This window comes from Camelus ferus, chromosome 9, assembly GCF_009834535.1.
Source record: "Camelus ferus isolate YT-003-E chromosome 9, BCGSAC_Cfer_1.0, whole genome shotgun sequence".
In the NCBI taxonomy this organism is placed as follows: domain Eukaryota; kingdom Metazoa; phylum Chordata; class Mammalia; order Artiodactyla; family Camelidae; genus Camelus; species Camelus ferus.
In genome coordinates this window covers 7,571,254-7,591,705 of record NC_045704.1, presented here as the reverse complement: position 1 = coordinate 7,591,705, position 20,452 = coordinate 7,571,254, and the positions used below count along the sequence as shown (strand labels likewise).

The 20,452-nt window shown below is 40.5% G+C and overlaps 1 protein-coding gene across 3 annotated transcripts in view; it reads left to right on the top strand.

The window, feature by feature from the left end:
- The window catches only part of LOC102521913 (vomeronasal type-1 receptor 1), a 46,419-nt gene extending 33,209 nt beyond the window's left edge, over positions 1-13,210 (top strand). For all 3 annotated transcript variants that reach the window (XR_004322256.1, XR_004322254.1, XR_004322255.1), the window contains 3 exons: positions 4,439-4,490; positions 4,994-5,152; positions 12,699-13,210. The gene's annotated coding sequence lies outside the window, so the exon portion shown is untranslated. The remainder of the gene's footprint in view (positions 1-4,438; positions 4,491-4,993; positions 5,153-12,698) is intronic.
- The last annotated feature ends 7,242 nt before the right edge of the window (positions 13,211-20,452 follow it).

Genomic DNA, 20,452 nt, shown 5'->3' with positions numbered 1-20,452 from the left:
CGAGTATTCCCCCATCGTTTCTGTTCGTTTGGTCCTTTCCTTTCCTGTACTATCTTGTGGTCAGGCCACAAACTGAACGTTAACCTATCATTTTAGCCCCTGAAATAATATACCTCGACGATCTTTCTGTATTTGGTGACCAGGGTGGTCAGGAGCGAGAAGCAGGGGAAGGAACAGGAAATCCTAGGACACAGCCTTTATCGGGGTGTCCGCGGGAGAGCGAGGCAGGGCTGGGTAAGCAGGCTAGGACTGGCTGGTTAGGACAGTTTCCTCAGGCTTTGGGGCAAATGGGACTTCTCCTGAGTCGTCTGGTACCTGGCCCTGGGTTGACTGAGGGCAGGGGAAACATTCCCCTGGTTGTGAAAGGAGGCAGAGCTCCGATCTGCACTTGAAAGGTGCTCAGGCAGGCTGGCTTGCAGTAGAGAGGTCAACAAGGTTCGCTCCGAGGTCGGCCCTGGGACTCATCCCTACCAAACTGACAACTGCAGAAGCTAAGCAAGCACACGTGGAACAACTGGCCCTGTGACTGTGGCATTATTTTAAGGAGACTTTGCGGTGATAATTGTGGTGACTTTTGGGGAGTGGGGTATACGTTGCCCTAAGGGGCATAGAAAATATTTTATTCTGAGAGTAGAAAAGACAGACCACAAAAAGGGAGTGGGAGGGTATAGCTCAGTGGTAAAGCATGCGCTCTGCATGCACGACGTCCCAGGTTGAATTCCCTGTACCTCCACTACAAAAAGGAGAAGGAGGAACACAGGTAGAGATAAAAGGAGCTCTTGCTGGTTGGCCCATAATTAGGTTTTCTATTTTTCTGGCATCCGCCAAGAAAACAGGTCTGAAATTTTAGGGGGTCTCTAACAATATCTTGGTGGAGTTGTAAAGTGTGTTGAAAGTATGAGATATGTAGTAACGGTTTATGTCTCAGGGAAGGAGGTAGGCCCGGCAGTGACGTTCTGGGACAGTGAAAGGTTATGACGCAGTCAAGTGCACGTAAGGATGCGCACTGTTTGTGTATAACCAAGGGGAAGGGGCGGTCATGGTCAGAGATGCCGGGCAGGGGGTCGTGTGCGTGTCTGGGGGGTGAGGGTTCTTCTCCCCTGGAGTTGGTTGATCTGAGTCAACCTGGGACTCCCCCTGGGGGGAGTGAGTCCCCCTGGGAACTCCAGGGGGCGTCACTAATCTCCGTTAATATTTAGAGTGACTACTAGGAGGTTCGCCCAAGGCCTAGGGGTGTAGGGAAATGTTTTTGGCAGACAGTAATTAGTACAAAGGATCACGGGCTAAGCAGACGTCAGTCTCAAAACACAGTGCAACTCCGAAAACTAACGGGAAAAAAGAATAAAATGATCGTGTCCAATTTATGCCTGAGCTGCAAGTTGCCACTGTGGTGGAGGTTTCAGTGTCCAGAATGAAGTTGCCCTGGTGCACGGCGCAGAGACAGCTCCAGCGGTGAGGCCTTGCACTGGGGCGGTGTCGCCTGTGGGCCTGGGGCATCCTTTCCAAGTGGATACACAGCGGGTTCCTGTGGGTCTCAGGGTTTGGTTTATTTAATGGTAACAGTGGCTGACATGGGGTGGGGGTTGGGCCTCCAGGTGGGAACCCAGTGACGGCATCTATTCCATAGTAATAGGACCAACATTCAGCAGAACAGAATGCAGCGGCACTTGACAGATTTAATTTTTTTAGTGGAATTTTAGCTCAAATGGGTCCCACAGCAGATGAGCATCTTCTTGGCCAGGGGAAGTGTCTATGGTTAATTGGTCCCAGGGAATTGGCTCCCTTGTTCTGGCCTCTGTCCCTTATAAGATGGCGTGAGGCATGATTAAAAGTGTATTAAAGATAAGGTAAGGCCTGGAGCAGGATAGAGACCCATTTCAAGTTCATTTGTTGGATGAGGTTTTTTTTTCTTTTAAAAATTTTTTAACTTTAGGGTGAGGGTATAGCTCAGTGGTAGAGCACGTGCTTAGGATGTATGAAGTCCTGGGTTCAGTCTCTGGTACCTCCACTTAAATAAATAACCTAAATAGCCCACCACAGAAATATTTTTTAATTTTAATTTTTATTTATTTTTTTTGCTTACTTGTTTTGGTGGGGGTTTAATTAGGTTTCTTTATTTGTTTTGAATGGAGGCACTGGGGATTGAACCCAGGACCTCATGCATGCTAGGCATGCACTCCACCACTGAGCTATTTACTGGATCCCACTGGACGGGAATTTTTAGAGGAGCTGTTTGAGGGGATCATTATTTTTCCTCAGTTAAGCAAGCGATTTGGGACCACTTAATGGTATGAAAATTCTCTTGTGACTGTTTCTTTCGAGACCCCATCTTTGTGCTTTGAGCCGTGAAGTGTGTCCCTTGGTTGGTATTCGTAGTGTCTGTGATGCCAGAAGGAACAGGTGGGTCTAGGCAAGGCCTTGTATTATGGTCTCACTATATGTAGAGAAATGTGTGGTTTTGATTTATATTTTAGGTGTGTGTGAGGCGAGAGATTCCTAGGGTCCTTTACCTGGCAGGGGACAATTTTTAGGCAGTGGTCCATCTATTCATTATAAAAGTGAAGGTGGGGCTATTTGTTGGCCAGGACATCCAGTCCTACGATGAGTATCTGATGTTTGGCCCAGTGTGCTGTTTCCCGGGCCCTGCTCTTTACTAGGCTGGCTAAGGGATGGAACGTAGCGGCATTTGGCCTGACGCTATCACATATGATGGCTGGCAGTACCATCTGCATCGCCCGCAAATTCTCATTGCAGTTCCCTTGATACACAGAACAGATAGATGTAAAACGTGATATCAAAAACAGTCATCGTGAGGAGAGGAGAGGAGAGTACAAATTCAGGGTTCTAAAAATGCATTTGAGATTAAGAGATCAGCAACTTTATCATCTAACAACAAGTTGTCTTTTATATTTTAATTACACAACTGAATATGCATAATCACTGTCATTGCCTACTCACTCTGTACGTGGAATCAATTGTAACAGCTTGTGAGCCTAAAGTTAAAAGTGAAAATTATAGTAATTCTAAAAGAAATCATTGGAGGTATCTTAATGATGTGGGGGAAGGTAAATTACCTTAAACACGACCTATAAAGCAATAAGTATAGTGGAATATATTGATAAAAATTTAAATCTCATAAACAGACATCAGTTTAAAAATAGAAAAGACACAGGCTTAAGAAAATCATCACAAGTCACATATTTGACAAAGAACTTTTACCTAGAATACATAAGAAACTACTCCAACTCAATAGTAAGAAAGCCAAAATAGTGAATTAAATAAATGCTTATAATATGTAAGACACTATATAATGAAAGATATGTGAGTTCCATATAATGAAAGATACACAATAAAACCTACGGACTTAAATATCAGCCTGGAAAGTAATTTTTCTGGCTAATTCTGAGAGATTTTGAGCATCAAAATGAATACTGACTGTACTGGATGGTAGCCTATGAAATATGTTTCAGTATATGAATCCACAGCAATATAGAGAAGTGGGTGAATGAATGATGAGGATAGATGCTCTACCCGGCGATACCATGCCAGTTAAATATACAAGTATACAGAGAGTGATGGAATGAGGAAAACCGCTCATCATTTCTAAAAGATCCACACAGATCAGGACACTTACAGAGTTTCAAAGTATCACTTGACTAACTGCTTATCAGTTTTAAAGGTAAAAATATAGTAAATTTAATGTCAAGGGTCCAGGGAACCCAACCTATGAGAGATTAGAGAGAATCTCATCTCATTCATGAGTCTCCTGATCTGATGTAATAAAGGCACTATCACTTCTGTGGTTTCTCTGCCAAAAAAATTAAATAAAATTTAAAAATTTTAAAACCACAAAAAATAACCATAATTATCGGTAAATAGAGAAATGTTATAAAGCAGTTGGACTGTATTCTTCAAAAGTAACAAATCCAAGAAAAATCAAAGTAAAAATGAAGCCTCTCAGAGCATAAAGGTGTGGGAAAACACAGGACACGTAGATGCAGTGTGTGACTTTGGATTTAGTTCTGCACTGACAGAAAATACGAGTAAAGAGCTGTTGGTGGAGGGTGTAGCTCAGTGGGGCAGGGGATGCCTAGCACGCAGGAGGCCCTGGGTTCAATCCATCATAGTTTTGATTTTCACTTTCCTGATGATTAATGATATGGAGCATCTGTTCATGTGTTTGTTGGTTGTATGTCTTCTTTGGAAAAAAATCTGTTGAGATCCTCTGTCCATTTCTAATCAGATTCTTTGTTTTTTTGCTATTGAGTTGAATGAATTTTATATGTATATATATTGGATATTAAGCCTTTTTCAGATGTTCTATTTTCTCTCATTCATTAGGTGGCCTTCCCATTTTGCTGATGATTTTCTTTGCTGTGCAGAAGCTTTTTAGTTTGAGGTGGTCTCATTTATTTATTTTTGCTTTTGTTGCTTTTAGTGTCGGATGTAAAAATCATCACTGAGACCTGTCAAGGAGCTTACCGCCGAGGGTGAGTGCTTTCTTATCATCTGATCCCACCGACCAAGGGAGGTCCGTGCGGGCATTTATTTTGTGTTTTGTGCGCTTACACATCCTGTATTCCTACCAAGAGATCTTCCCTACACATGATACTTGATATCGTGGTGTCTGATAATTCATTCAAGAAATAGTTACCCCAGGCTTACTACTTGCATCCCCCTGTGTGTTCTTTCTAATCTGTTTATTCTCCAGATCTTCATTTTTGTGCCCTCAGTCCTCTCAGGAATCATATTTGAGAGACAAACCCTTCCTGTTGACTGAGTCCCCAGTTGGCCCAGCTTCCTTGCATCATTTATTAGATCACTGTGTCTTCTGTTCATCTTCCCATGGGATTTTCATTTGTTTCAAAATTAACGTCTTCCCTTCTGTTTCTGCCACTCATGTCAGATATCTTTATTACTTATTTTTAACAGCTTTCAGTAATTTGCACAATTCACGAAGGTTTCCCCAGATAATCTCTACTCCCATTTGCAGACACTCTCACTGCAATCACAGTTGAAATGAGGATTACTTCCCAACAAAGAGATGAGGTCATAGAATCCCCAGCCTTCATCTCAAGGTTCAGATGCCCTTTGCCACACCTGTGCAGGTGCCACCCAGGCACCCACTGTCCTGACAGCAAATGCCAACCTGGTAAGTAGCTTTTCTGTTCAGGTAAGTATCAGATTCTTAGAAGGAGTGTAGCTCAGGAAATCCAGAGATAACTATTTTCTTTTTAAAACTGGCTTTCTAGGGGCAGAGGGTAGCTCAGGGGTAGAGTGCATGCCTAGCATGCATGAGGTCCTGGGTTCAATCCCCAGTGCCTCCATTAAAAATAAATAAACATAATTACCTCTGCCCCCCCAAATAAAAATAATAAAATTGCTTGATTAAAAGAAAAGAATGAGAAAAAGATCACAAAAAATTGGCTTTCTAAGGTTAGAACACAATAAGTTTAGGTGGGAGAGAGGGAGGGGAAGGAGAGGGAGGGAGGGGAGGAGGAAGGAGGGAAGGGGAGAGGGAGGGGGAAGGAGAGAGGGAGGGAAGGGGGAGAGAGGGAGGGGAGGGGGAGGGGAGGGGAGGGAGGGGAGGGGAAGGAGGGAGGGAGAGAGAGGGGGGTAGGTGTCTCTTCAGGGCAACAAAGATGTGTGTCTGTTTCTGGGTTTCCCAGTACTTCTTCCCCCTCCTCCCTGTTAAAGCTTTCTCTGAAATTTTCTCTCACTTGCCCCTGACTAAACACACTGAACCTCATAGCGTTTAGTCAAAGGAATGTAACAAGCAATAAGAAAACAATGGTATATGAAATAGATAAGCAACATGGAGCTACTGTACAGCACAGGGACCTATATTCAGTATCTTGTAATAACCTAGAGTGGAAAAGAACCTGAAAATGTGTGTGTGTGTGTGTGTGTATATCCATATCTGCTATGTAAATAATGCTGCAGTGAACATGGGGTTGCATGTATCTCTTTTAGTGTTTTCATTTTCTTTGGACAAATACTGAAAATATGTATATATATAAATATGAATATGCATATTATAAACTGAATTACTTTGCTCTTCACCTGAAACTAACACAACATTGTAAATCAAATATACTTCAATTTAAAAAAAAGAAAGATAGCAGGGAGGATATAGGTCAGCAGTAGAGCACATGTTTAACAAACACAAGGTCCTGGGTTCAGTCCCCAGTACCTCCATTAAATAAACAACCAAACAAACCTAATTACCCCACAAAATTTTTTTTAAAAGCTAACAGTGGTGATCTCCCAGTCTGCTGTTGTTCAAGTGAAGGTTGCTGGTGTATGCAGGTTCCTGGGAAGAGGGGCACTTTATTATAAATAGACTATATGGTAATATGTCTCTAAAATTTCTGTCACCAGTAGAAAAGTGTTAACATTTATTTTCCATTTAAAGAATGGAAAGCGTCACTTCTCTCTCATTTTTAAAACAGACTTAAAATAGTACATGAGAAATATGGCTGATAATTGTAGGGGGTGAGACAAAAGGAATGTATTTAAGTGTCAAGATACAAAGATTACCGTGAAATCCAGCTAGATAGGAAGCACACCTTGCTACTCTAATTCTCACATAATATGTGTGAGCCATCTTCCTTCCAAGATGGCTCTTTGTTCAGACAAAATAAAATTCAGTGCAGAGACACTTTCTTATGGAGACGTTGACTTCCTTCTCTCTGAGAGCAGGAGGCACTTGATTGAGGTCCTCTGTATGTCTCCGTAGAACCGTGTAACCAGGGGAGATTATGAGCAATTATTATCTCTGTATTGTAGCAACAATTTAAATGGCTTTCACTAACCACAGGCTCTTGTTGTGGGCTCTGTAATTGATAACTCACTTTTATCCATTGTAAACCCTCAGAAAAGTATCCTGTGTCTACACTTGTGACCATGATTTGTGCTTCATCTTCCACAACCATTCTATGAACCTAACTGTCCATTTCTTTACTGACAACAATTTGGCATTCAGTGATTCTACATGTTGAAGGGGCAGATTCTCTTAATTAAAATTAGGGTGGTTTTTTTTTTTTTTTTGTAGTTTTATTATTACTAGAAGAATTACAAGAACATTATCTTTTTCACTGGAATTTTTTAAAAACACCTTTGTTGTGCTGTGGTTCCTGTATAGTAAAGTACACATATTTCAAATGTACAATTTGATGAATTTTAATAGGTGTATACCACCACTACAATCAGGATAGCTAACATTTCCATCACTCCCCAAGAGACACTGTTTTTGAATTCCCAATTTATCCCTTCCCACCTCCTTTCGCCCTTGGTAACCAGAAGTTTGTTCTCTTTTGTAGGTAGGTTCATTTGTATCATTTTTTTTTTTAGATTCCACATATAAGTGATATATGGTATTTTTCTTTCTCTTTCTGGCTTACTTCACTTAGAATGACAACGTGCAGGTCCATCCATGTTGCTGCAAATGGCATTATTTTATTCTTTTTCATGCTGAGTATTATTTCATTGCATATGTATACATACCACATCTTCTTTATCCAGTCATCTGTCAATGGACATTTAGGCTGTTTCCATGTCTTGGCTGTTGTAAATGGTGGAGCTATGAACATTGGGGTGCATGTGTCTTTTTGAATGATATTTTTCTTTGGACATATGCCCAGGAGTGGGATTGCTTGATCATATGGTAAGTCTATTTTAGACCGCTGTGACCAGGCCCCACCTTTCCCCCTAGACTCCAGTGGCAGTGGCTACACAGGTGGGTCCGATTCAGTTAAATGCCGCATCCTCCCGGCCTTCACCCAGCTCTTCTCGTTCTGTGGTAGTTGTGTTCTTCTCCGTAGTTCTCTTACAAGTGTCCTTTATTTATATTTATCCTCCGAAACCTTGGCTTTCTGAATTTTCAGATATGATGTGCTTAACAAAAAAAAAAAAAAAAAAAACAAAAAAAAAAACAAAACACCCACAGAACTTCCACGTGCACTGCCCAGGTCAAGAAATGTGACCCCAGAAATCACCTGTACAGTCTTTCCAAAACAGTCATCCCCATCCCCAGAGCTAAGGCGTTGTCTGATGTTACAAGTAAGCTTTCCCTCACTTTTCTTGATAGTCTTGCCACCTATTTGGAAAATAATTTGATGAGTGTAGTTCAGTTTTGCTCACTTGTTTTAAAACTTTTTTTACGAGTGGCATCATATTAGTATATGATGTATTTGCCTACAGTTACAGACTATTGTGTGATTTTATCGATGTATTTCATGGCTATCAATTTATTTTCCTTTTTGTACAGGATTCTGTAGTTTGAATATATGAGTAAAGTGTCTATAAGTTCTGTTGAAAACTTTTCTTTGGGGTTTTTTTTGGTATATGTTTTCAGCAGTTATAAACATTGCTACTGTAGTCAAACCAGCCATGTGTCCTGAGGTATATATATTAAACACATTTGTGTAGCATGTTAAAATTATTATTGTATTTAAATGAATATTTGTTTTTTGATCTTGTTTTTAACTTAGCTCTCTGAAGTTATTACACTTAATCTTTTGACACACACACATGCATTACATAAACTTACTGTTTTACAGTGTACACACACTTAAAAAGCTTTCGTATTTTAAGAGATTGTACTCTTCCAGTAATTTTTATTTTACTGTTCAGTCATCGTTGGTGATTTTGGAAGAGAAAATGGTTATGATATTTTAAATCCTAACAGGATGTTTAGAATGCAAGAAGGTTTTTTCATGTTTAGGCAACTGAATAGAGGTTGGGTCGTATAGCTTGTTTCATTTCTCTTAAGTTGAGGCAGTCAGAAATGAGGTCCAGTTATCCCAAACTGCTGAAGGCCAAGCACTTTTACTGTGATGCTAGCAACAACCCTCTTACCGGATTTTCAGTGTGTGGTCAGTAAACGGTGGTTCAGTTCTCTACCCAGAAGAGAACAGCCTATAGGAAACTACAAGCAATCTCTCTGAACACTTACAGAAATATTTTAATGTCAAAACATAGATCAATATAAAAATTGCACATTCTTGAATTCTCTTATATAATGTTACAGTTATTTCAAGTCAGAATTTATGGATTAAACTGGAATATAAAACGATAACTTAAATTGAAGTATAGTCAGTTTCCAGTGTTGTCAATTTCTGGTGTACAGTATATTGCTTCAGTCATACATGAACATAAATATGCTCATTTTCATATACTTTTCCACCAGAGGTTATTACAAGATATTGAATAGAGTTCACTGTGCTGTACAGTATGAACTTGTTTATCTATTTTATATATAGTAGTTAGTATCTGCAAATCTCTAGCTCCTAATTTATGCCTTCCCACCTTGGTAACTATAAGTTTGTTTTCTATGTCTGTGAGTCTGTTTCTGTTCTGTAAAAAAAGATATGAGTGATATCATATGGCATTTTTCTTTCTCATTTCACTTAGAATGACAATCTACAGGTCTACAGGTCCATCCACGTTGCTGCAAATGATATTTTATTCTTTTATTCCATTCTACAAATATACCACATCTTCTTTATCCAGTCATCTGTCAGTGGACATTTAGGTTGTTTCCATGTTTGTCGATTGTAAATAGTGCTGCTATGAACACTGGGGTGCAGGTATCTTTTTGAATTCAGGTTCCCTCTGGATATACGCCCAGGAATGTTTTTAGTCAAAGTATACTCAGTTACAATGTGTTAATTTATGGTGTACAGCATAATATTTCACTTACATATTCATATTTCATTCACACACATACAGACTTGTTCACTTTTTGTATATATATATTTTATTGAAGTATAGTCAGTTTACAGTAATGTTATACTCATACCCTTTTCCACTATGTTACTACAAGACACTGAAGCATGCACAAGGTCCTGGGTTCAAACCCCAGTAACTTACCTTCCCCTCCAAAAAGCAAAACAATTTATCCCTCCCCACATCCCAGTAACCGTAAGTTTGTTTGTCGGTTTCTGTTTTGTCAATAAGTTTGTCTTTTCTTTTAAGAGTGATATCATGTGGTATTTTTCTTTCTCACTTTACTTAGAATGACATTCTCTAGGTCCATCCATGTTGCTGCCAGTGGCATTACTTCATTCTTTTTTATGGCTGAGTAGGATTCCACTGTATAAATATGCCACAACTTCTGTATTCAATCATCTGTTGATGGACATTTAGGTTGTTTCCATGTCTTGGCTATGGTATATAGTGGTGCTGTGAACATTGGGGTGCAGGTGTCTATTTTAATTAGGGTTCCTTCTGGATATATGTGGTAAGTCTATTTTTAGTCAAAGTAAACTCAGTTATATTCTTTTTAACCATAAATCACAACAAGATATTGAATATAGTTCCCTGTGCATTACAGTATGAACTTATCTATTATATATATATATTAGTATCCAAAGTAGGGTATAGTTCATTGTTAAACTGCATGCTAAGGTCCTGGGTTAAATCCCCAGTACCTCCTCTAAATAAATAAATAAATGGTTATGTGGTTATATATCTATATCTGCAAATCTCAAACTCCCAACTTAGGGATACATTTTTTAGTTATCTCTCTGAGTCTGTTTTGTAAATAAGTTCACTTGTGTCCTGTTTTGTTTTTGTTTTTGTTAGATTCCACATATGAGTGACAGTGTATGGCATTATTTTGTTTTTTGTGGCTAAGTAGTATTCCACTGTATAAATTATACCACAACCTCTTTATCTAGTCATCTGTCAATGGACATTTAGGTTGTTTTCATGTCTTGGCTATTGTAAGTAGTGCTGCAGGTATCTTTTTGAATTTTAGTTTTTTGAGGAATCTCCAGACTGTTTTCCATAATGGCTGCACCAAACTGCATTCCCACTAGTGTAGGAGGGTTTCCTTTTCTCCATTTTTGAATGGTGGCCATTTTAACTAGTGTGAAGTGATACTTCAGTTGTGATTTGCATTCCTCTGATAATTAGCAATATTGAACAGTTTTTTATGTGCCTATTGGCCATTCATATTGCTTGTTTATATCTTCTTCCCATTTTTGGATTGGATTGTTTGAGAAATTAAGCCCTTGTCAATCTCATCTTTTGCAAAATATCTGCTCTTTTTCCATAGGTTGTTTTTTTTGGTAAGACAGTAATTTAATATAATGAAAGAACCAACTGTTACCTACGGGAAAAGAAGACTGTATTATCAGGAAGAAACAAGAGCTGGAATGAAGTGGAAGTGTCAGCAACAGAGCAGTACAAAAATCAGACTTAATTTTGATATTTGTGGCACATGACCTGCCACAACCATAGTCTGGTGTAGCCATTATGGAAAACAGTCTGGAGATTCCTCAGGCTAAAAGGAGACTATAATCCAGCAATCCCACTCATCCAGAGGTTCCCCCTGGACACGATCTCTTACTCAGCTGTACTCACACAGGAATGTGATAGGATTTGCATGTTTTTTCCTACTTTGGGAAAGCCTTTTCTCACAATACCCACTTGACTTTATATGTGGTTGGTTTACCCTTGAGCCTTTAGCACCACTTGAATTACTAACCGCTAATTAATTACTCATTCATCTTTGTGTCACTGATGAGAATCAAAGTGACATGACCCTGCTCTTCCCGCAGTTTGCACATTAGGCAGAACTCTCCGTCATGGCCCTTGCACTGGTGAGTGTCAGGTGTTCTGGAACTTTTACTTCCACTCTTCCCAGCTTTGGTGTCTGTACAGCAACCTACAGGCTGAGATGTGAAAGGTGTCTTAGGTACAGGGGTTAGTATGCACCGATGCTCGGAGATGAGGTTGAGAAGGGAGTGTGTTAATGAAATGTCTGGTGAGCAAAGGTCAGAGGCCTAGTAGCGGGTTTCTCTTCTGATTTAGATCTTAATAGGCTATCTCGTGCAGAACAGACTAGGGAAAAGGAAGGCGAAGATAATGGTGAGGGTAGGAGAATACTTGTTGGCTACTAGATTTGTTTTTAAAGTAGGTCTAATGTGAAGGGGTCACAGATGACTCCCAAGTTTTTGCCCTTTGCACATCAACTGGGATGGGGAAGGCAGAGGGAGTAGTTTTTCAATGAGAATATTAGGAATTGGGTTTTGGCCATGCTGAGTTTCAGGTGGTCCAGAGACTCCCAAGTATAAGAGACAAGTGAACATGCAGAGCTAGAGTGCTGGGGAGGGCTTCAGGTTGCCAGCAAGAGGAAGAGAAAGTCCAGTGAGTAATATGCATGCGGAGAAGGTGTGTGAATGAACTGCCCTGGGGCCCTGGCACTAGGAACTTAGAAGGATGGGCCCAGGTTTGTTTGTGGGGATGTGATCCTGGGGACTCTTGGGCTCTTTCTTATCTTGCAGGAAAGCTATCTGTCCCCCTGCTGATCAAGGAAGCAGAAAGAAAATGTGGGCTGGAGTTGGGGGTACTTAAAGAGAGGCTGCTCATAGACAAATCTGTCCCCCTCATCACAGGGCGCTGGGCCTTGGTATTTGGTGGTTTCACTAAGTAAGAACAGCATCCTGGGCTGGGCTCTGCACATATCTGTCACTGCTTCCCTGTCCCGTGTGTGTGTATATATACTGCCTCCTTTCACAAGTAGCTTTTTCTGGGTCAAAAGATTTGGAGTTAGTCTGGCGGGTTCCATCAGTCTCAGCTGTTCCCTGCTAAGTTGACCCTGTAAAGCCCAGGCAACCTCTGTGCTCCAAGGTTCTGTACCCTCCCCCCAGTACTGACTGCTCACTTGTCCCATCTTTTCTTTCCCTTAGGACTTACATCTTCAAAGTCCATTGTTGTCCAACTGGAGCTAGGAGAAGAACCCTGGGTACATGACTCCAGGCACAGCAAGAGAGGCTCAGAGTGGCAGATATGAGATCGTGGTTAGGTTCATGTCCTGGGCACAGGTCCTGATAGGCCAGTGACTGTGTGCTTCCTATCTATCATTCCGTAGGTTTCTACTCCAACTTCCAACCCTGGCTTATCCCTCACACCCCTCTGATTGGTCCATTCCTCACTCTACAGTATTGGCCTACACTTCATGTCCTTAAATACCAACTTCTCTCAGTGACAGTCGGAGTTTCCTGGGCCTGGACATACCCTTCCACACAGCACACACGGCCCTGTTGCAAACCATTCCTGGAGGAGTGAGTTGTGGACCTCTGGCTCCTCCCTGTGCCACACAGAGTAGAGGACAAGGAGACGGGCCACAAGTAAATTCTTCGAAGACAGACCTGTCCACCCAGAAGGCCCATCCCTGGGAACAATCGCTGGCAGAAATGAATGACTCCCTTCTGCATTTCTGTACCCTCTCCCTTCTCTTTTTATTAATAAAAGATGTGTTGAAACTTTACTTTCTTCAGTGACTTTGCTGGGTGGAATAAATGTGCGGTCCTCATTATTAACATTCTCCATTAGTTTAAGTCTAGACAGTTAACGAACTGTGGGCAGTTTCAAACTATTACCAGAACTAAATTCACTTCCAGAGGTAAGATGCCCTTAGAGAGATTTATCAAATAAAGATCAGGGTGGTCTTATGTGTAGGGAAAGATAGGTAGAGAAAAGGTGATTGTAGTTGATGTGTGCAGCTGTATCCCATGGCATGCTTAAAAATGGAGGCCCTTAACAAGATCTCTGCACAGGCCCAGTGGTTCCTGAAATGCAGGGTTTGATAAAGCTTTTGCACAGGTGTACACTTCTGAAACCAAAAGTTTCATCATGCCATTTGTAATTCACTCCCTTCCTTAACCTATAAAATTGGCATCAGAATATTTTTTCAAATCAAATTACTGGGTCATTTTTACATAGGCCCTACCCCCGCATTCCTTCTGTTTCTAGACCACTCCCTTCTCAAAAGCCAGCACCTTAACATTTTGTTTAGTCAAATCTCCTTCCTCTGTATGGTAGGATTTCTCTCTGCCTGTCTTTACTAGGAGACTTGTGAGTACATTACTAGGCAAACATAGATAACTTCAAACTAATTCCATCTCAATATTCCTCATCACATTTACATAATACCAAATAAGGTAATGTTTACAAGGTACAGGATGAGGACACAGACATCTTCACGGGACGTTTAATCGTCTTAAAAATGTGTTTAAAGTATATTCAATTCCATATACAGAGGGGACTCTAATTCGAAAAGACACATGCACCCCTAGTGTTCATTAAAGACCTGCGTGTGTATATATATATACAAACACACTATATATAGTGTGTACATACAATAGAGTACCACTCAACCCTAAAAAAATTAGTGCCATTATGTAGCAACATGGATGGACCTGGAGATCGTCATCTCTAAACCAGCCAGAGGAAGAAAAATACCATACGATAACCACTCAAGTAGAATCTTAAAACACACACAAATGAAGTCACCTACAATACAGAAACAGACTCAGACGGAGTAAAACTAGTTACCTGGCGGGAAAGGGACAAATTGGGAGTTCAAAATCGGCAGATACGTATATAAAGCAAATTTCTTCTATATAGCCCCAGGAACTATTCACGGTATTTTCAATATCGTGAAAAAGGATATGAAAACAAACGTGTACGACAGAAACACTGCTGTACACCAGAAATTGAGGTAACGTTGTACATAAACATACTGCCATTAGGATATGAATGACCTTTTCAAAAATTCTAATTTGTCACTTCCTGGGGTCCTCTACCTGATAGATATGCCACCTCAATTTCTCCTAAATTGGATCCGATACTGTTTAACGTGCTGACCATTGCTGGGGAAATAATTAACAAAAAACCTGCCAACCCAGGAAGTCTCCACAAAGTCAGGAGAGAAAGAAAACAGCTTTACGGGCATCTTCATTGTATAGTCAAGAAGGCAGAGTTCTCAAAATAAACCTAGTCTTTTAGTGAGAGCATCATTTGTTACAATTTATCCTAAATGTGCCTGGAAATTTAGGGGATGTTCTGCGGTCGCTCTTTGCTTTTTACCCAAAGGAATTCTGGAATTTCTCACCCATCTGTCTATGTCGGGACAGGTAGGACGGGCCTGCGGAGGCTGAGTCACCGCCTGCCTTCATGTTTTCTTTCCGAAGAGGTGACGCCAAATCTCTAGAGAAACCCCTTAGTTGGGGACGATATAGCTCAAATGATAGCGTGAGTATACAGTATGTAATAATGTTACTAGGTTCACTCCCTAGTCCCTTCAAAAAAAAAATTTATAGACTTCATTAGTAAGCGCCCAAAATTAGTTTAAAAAAAAAAAACCCTTAAAACCCGATTTTAAAGGAAGGTATTTTCACCTATTACGGTTTGGGGGAGCCCTGGGGGCCGGGCTGCAGCGCTAACTTGGGGAGAACAAGTGACCACGCCTGGCTCTGGGGCAGCCCGGCCCCAGCGCTGCGCCCCCCATATGCTTCTGCCCGACTCCGTGGACCCGCGTGAGATGGAGCGGCCCGGGTGCGCCTCCACGGGTCTCCTGCGCGGGCAAGACCGTTCCGTCCGGGTCTCCGGATCCGGACTCGGGACCAAATTCCGCGGAGGCCCCTCCACCCACCGTGACCCCCTCGAGTCCAACCCGAGCTCCTCGCGCCCTCCGCGGGCCTCCCCGCCCGGCCCGGCCGGTTCTCACCTCCGGAGTGCCGGCTTCCGGACACGGTCACCCTCACCTCTCCAGCAGAGGCCGGGCCCCGGTCGGTCTCCTCACCCGGAGGAGCCCCGCGGAGGCTGCTCTACGGGCCGAGCGGCCCCTCACCCGAGCCCCGGAGCCCGACGGGGGCAACTCCCCGTAATCCTACGGATCCAATCTCCGGCGAGAGCACAAGGCACACCCACTCCTCAAGACCGGGATGATCCTGCCCGCGCCGCCAAACTCCCGGAACTCTGGCTCGGGCACTGCGACAGAATCCCTCCCTTTGCGAAGGACTCCGGAGCTCGGGGGGGAGGGGCGATGTTAAAGTGGCCGCAAGGCGGCGCTCGACGACCGTCGCGAATGTCAGCAGGACGGGTCCGGATCGAGAGGCGGCGAGGGCCCACCGCTAGACGCCCGGATGCCCGACCTCGTCCCGGCCCACCTCCCAGCGCGTCTCATGGCCCCGAATTACAAACCCGCAGCCTGGGACTCCAGAACGTGCATTTTCTGTAGCGGGGCGCTCACTGCTAGTTCTTCGGGCCTCTGCAGTCATGAAGGCACAGTCCCGGTTCTCTCAGCTTCCTGACCTCTCATGGGACAGGCTTCCTACGTCCTTACTTGCACACTGGGCCTCTCATGTCCCTGGGGAACTTCAAATCGCATTAATCTCTCCGGTCCTCAGTCACCTCCATAAATTAAATCCCTGGGAGCACATTCGTACACAGTTATAAATCTGGGAAGAGATTTAAATAAAATATTTAGCTTTTGGAAAGATTTACATACATCCCAAAGGGACAAAGAATTTACAATTATTTGCTAAAGGAACACGGATGGATCTGGAGATCATCGTTCTAAGTGCAGTAAGCCAGAAAGAGAAAGAAAAATGCCGTATGATATCACTTATATGTGGAATCTAAAAAAAAAATAAAGGACACAAATGAACTTACTATTTTTAACTTAGGTGATTGATTTTGTGAATATACGTAAGCACATTTGACTGTCCTTTATGACTGGATTACTGCATTCTGTTGATTCTTATTTTGTGGTTGGCTTTATTCCTTTGATAACTATGTAAGTTGAAAAAGCCAAAGCTGTAACTGTTCTTAGAAACAATGAACAGTACATATGTGTAAATGTTAAAATGTATGTAGGTGCTGTATATTGTATATATGTATTTGCATGCAGTATATTGTATATGTGCAGTCAAATTGCAACAGTTCTACTTAATAAAGGTGAAAAATGAGGGTGAAAATTTGCTAAGGGAAATGCTCTAAGAGTGGAGAAAGTGCTCTACTTTTTTTTGCAAAAGGGAGATTTTATTCTTAATTTGCTTTCACTATTATACCTATCCCCCATATTTCCTGTAAACTAGATATTAATGGGATGGGGGATTCAGGTCTAGTGCCGGTGGACATTTGTGCCATTTGACACTCCTGGAGATACACAGGGTGTGACCAGTGTGTGAATATTCACTAGGCAGCAGTAAGTAGGGAAGGGATGGAGTTAAACTGGTTAAACCAAAGTGTGCTTTGTTTTCCAGAAATTGTTAAGTTGCAGAAAGTTCCAAATACCAGATATTGTGAAAAGGTTACACAGCACATCCCAGTGAACATAACACAGTAAAACCAAACAACCTAGGGAACCTAGAGTTCCCTATGCTATACAGTAGGTCCTTGTTGTTTATCTGTTTTCTGTATAGTGCTGGGTATCTGTTAATACCAAACTTCTAATTTCTCTCTCATCCTCTTTTCTCTTTTGGTAACCATAAGGTTTTTTGTCTGTGAGTCTGTTTCTGTTTTGGAAATAAGTTCATTTATCTTTTTTTTTTTTTTTTTAAGATTCCACATATAAGTAATATATTTGTCTTTGACTTACTTCATTTAGTATGATAATCTCTAGGTCCATCCACGTTGTTGCTAATGGCATTATATTATTCATGGCTGAGTAATATTCGTGTGTGTGTGTGTGTTTGTGTGTGCGCGTGCGTGCGTGCGTGTGTGTAGATATAGATATCTCCCAACTTATTTATCCATTTACCTGTTTATGAAAAATTAGGATGCTTCTATGCCTCAGCTAGTGTGAATAATGCTTCTATAAACATTAGATTCCGTGTACTTTTCAAATTAGTTTTGTCAGGATATACGCCCAGGAATAAGACTGCTGGATCATACAGTAAGTCTATTTTTAGTTTTTCAGCAAACTCCGTAAGAAATAATGTTTACTTAGTGCTTCTGACCATGTTTTTGATTGGATTGTTTGGGTTTTTTTACATTGAGTAGCATGAGCTGTTCATATATTTAGGATATTGACCACTTATTGGTCATATCACTTGCAAATATTTTCTCCCATTCCATAGGTTGTCTTTTTGTCTTGTCAATAGTTTCCTTTATGGTGCAAAAGCTTTTAAATTTAATTAGGTCCCATTTGTTTATTTTTGCTTTTATTTATTTTGTGCTAGGTAACAGATCAAAAAAATATTGCTACAACTTATGTCAAAGAGCATTCCACCTATGTTCTCTTCTAGATTATTTTCTGGTTTCAGGTCTTATATTTAGGCCTTAAATTCATTTTGAGTTTATTTTTGTATATGGTGTGAGGTAATGGTCAAATCTGTTTTACATGTGGCTGTCCAGTTTTCCTGGCCCACTTCTGGAACAGATTGCATTTTCTCCCTTATATTCTTGCTTCCTTTGTTATACATTTATGGACCATAGGTGCATGCACTTATTTCTGGGCTCTCTGTTCAATGCCATTAATCTATGTGTCTGTTTTTGTGCCAGTACTATGCAGTTTGATTACTACAGTTTGGTAGTATAATCTGAAGTCTGGGAGGGTCTACCTTCAGTAAAAGTAAAGTCTACCTTCAGCTTTACTTTTTCCTCAAATGATTTGCAATGGTTGATTGCTTGTTTGTCCTTTTTTTCTCATAGCCTGTGAATTTTAGGATTATTTTTTCTACGTTTTTGAAAATGTCATGAGTCTGTGGATACAGAATGCATTACATCTGTAAATTGCTTTGTGTAGTATGGCCATTTTAACAATACTAATTCTTGCAATCCAGGAGCACATGCTGATTATCCATTTCTTTGTATTGTCATCAATCTCCTTCATCCATGTTTTATAGTTTTCTAGGTGTATGTCTTTCACCCCCTTGGTTAACTTCATTCCTAGGTATTACATTCTTTTTGAAGCAGTTTTAAGAGATATTTTACTTTCTTTTTCTGATACTACATTATTAGTGTATAGGAACAAAAGATTTCTCGATTTTGATCCTCAGTATCCTATAACTTTGCTGAATTCATTAGTTTTAATACCTTTTGTGTGGAGAATTTAGGGGTTTTTATATAAGGTATCATGACACCTGCAAATAGTGACAGTTTTACCTCTTCCCTTAAAATTTGGATGCATTTTCTTTCTCCTATTTACTGTGGATAGGGTGTCCAATAAAAAGTTAAATGTAAGTGGTGAGAGTGGGATTTTTTTTTTTTTAATGTAGGTACTGGGAATTGAACATAGGACCTCACTCATGTTAGGCACATGCTCTACCACTGACCTACTACACTCCCCCAAAGAGTGGGAATTTTTCGCTCCTTCCTGAATTTAAGAGAAAGGCTCTCAGCTTGTTACCATTGATTGTGATGCTGGCTGTGGGTGTATCCAAAAATGGCCTTTATTCTCTTGACATATATTTCCTCCTTACCCATTTTGATGAGTTTTTATCATATCATAAATGGATACTGAATTTTGTCAATTGTTTTTTCTGTCTATTGAGATAATTGTGTGATTTTTATCCTTCCTTTTGTTAATGGGGTGACTCGTAACGATTGACTTGTGAATGCTGAACCATTCTTATGACCCTGAAATAAATCCAAATTGATCATGGTGTATGATCCTTTTAAAATATTGTTGGATTCAGTTTGCTAGTATTTTTTTGAGGAGTTTTGCATCTATATTCACCAAAGATAGTGGCCTGTAATTTTCTTTTTCTTTTCTTTTTATAATGTCTCGTCTGGTTTTGGTATTAGGTTAACAGTGATTTTGTAGATTCAATTTGGGAGTGTTCCGTTCTCTTTTGGAAGTCTTTTGGAATAGCTTGAGAAGGTGCTTCTATATTGGGTTCATATATATTAATGAGTGTAATATCCTCATTTTTTAGTGGTCCCCTTATGATTATTACTGGCCTTCTTTGTCTTTAGACACACCCTTTGTTTTAAAGTCTATTTTGTCTGATATGACCAGTTCCCCTCCACCCATTTTCTAGTCATTTTGTTTTTCATGAAATAATTTTTTCCATTGCTTCACTTTGTGTGTCTTTAGCCCTGAAGTCAGTCTCTTGTAGGTTGCATTTGGAAGGGTCTTTTTAAAATCCAATCACCTACAATGTCTTTTGATTAGAGCATTTATTCCTTTGACATTTAATGTAAATAATGATAAGTATGTACTTATTTCCATTTTATTACTTGTTTTCTGGTTGTTTTTTGTAGTACTCTTTTCATTTCCTGTTTCTTCTCACAGTTTGATGTTTTCTTTAGGACTATGCTTCTGTTCCTTTCTTTTTGCTTTTTGTTTATCTGTTGTAGGCTTTTGATTTATGGTTACCAATCGGTTCGTATAATATGACCCATAATTATGCCTACTTGTTTTAAACTGTTAGTCATTTAACTTCAAATACATTCTAAAATGTCTTCATTTTTTACTCCCCTCCCACACATTTTGTGGTTTTGATGTCATATTTTACATCTTCATGCCCATCCCTTAAATGTTTTTTGTAGTTATAGCTGCTTGTACACTTCTTTTATATTTTAATCTGCTGACCAGCTTATTTAAGTGATCTTCATTCGTTAACATACATTTCCCTTTCCTGTAGATTCTTCCTTCTTTTCCATTTAGAGAATACTCTTCAACATTACTTTTAGGGTCGGGTTAGTATTA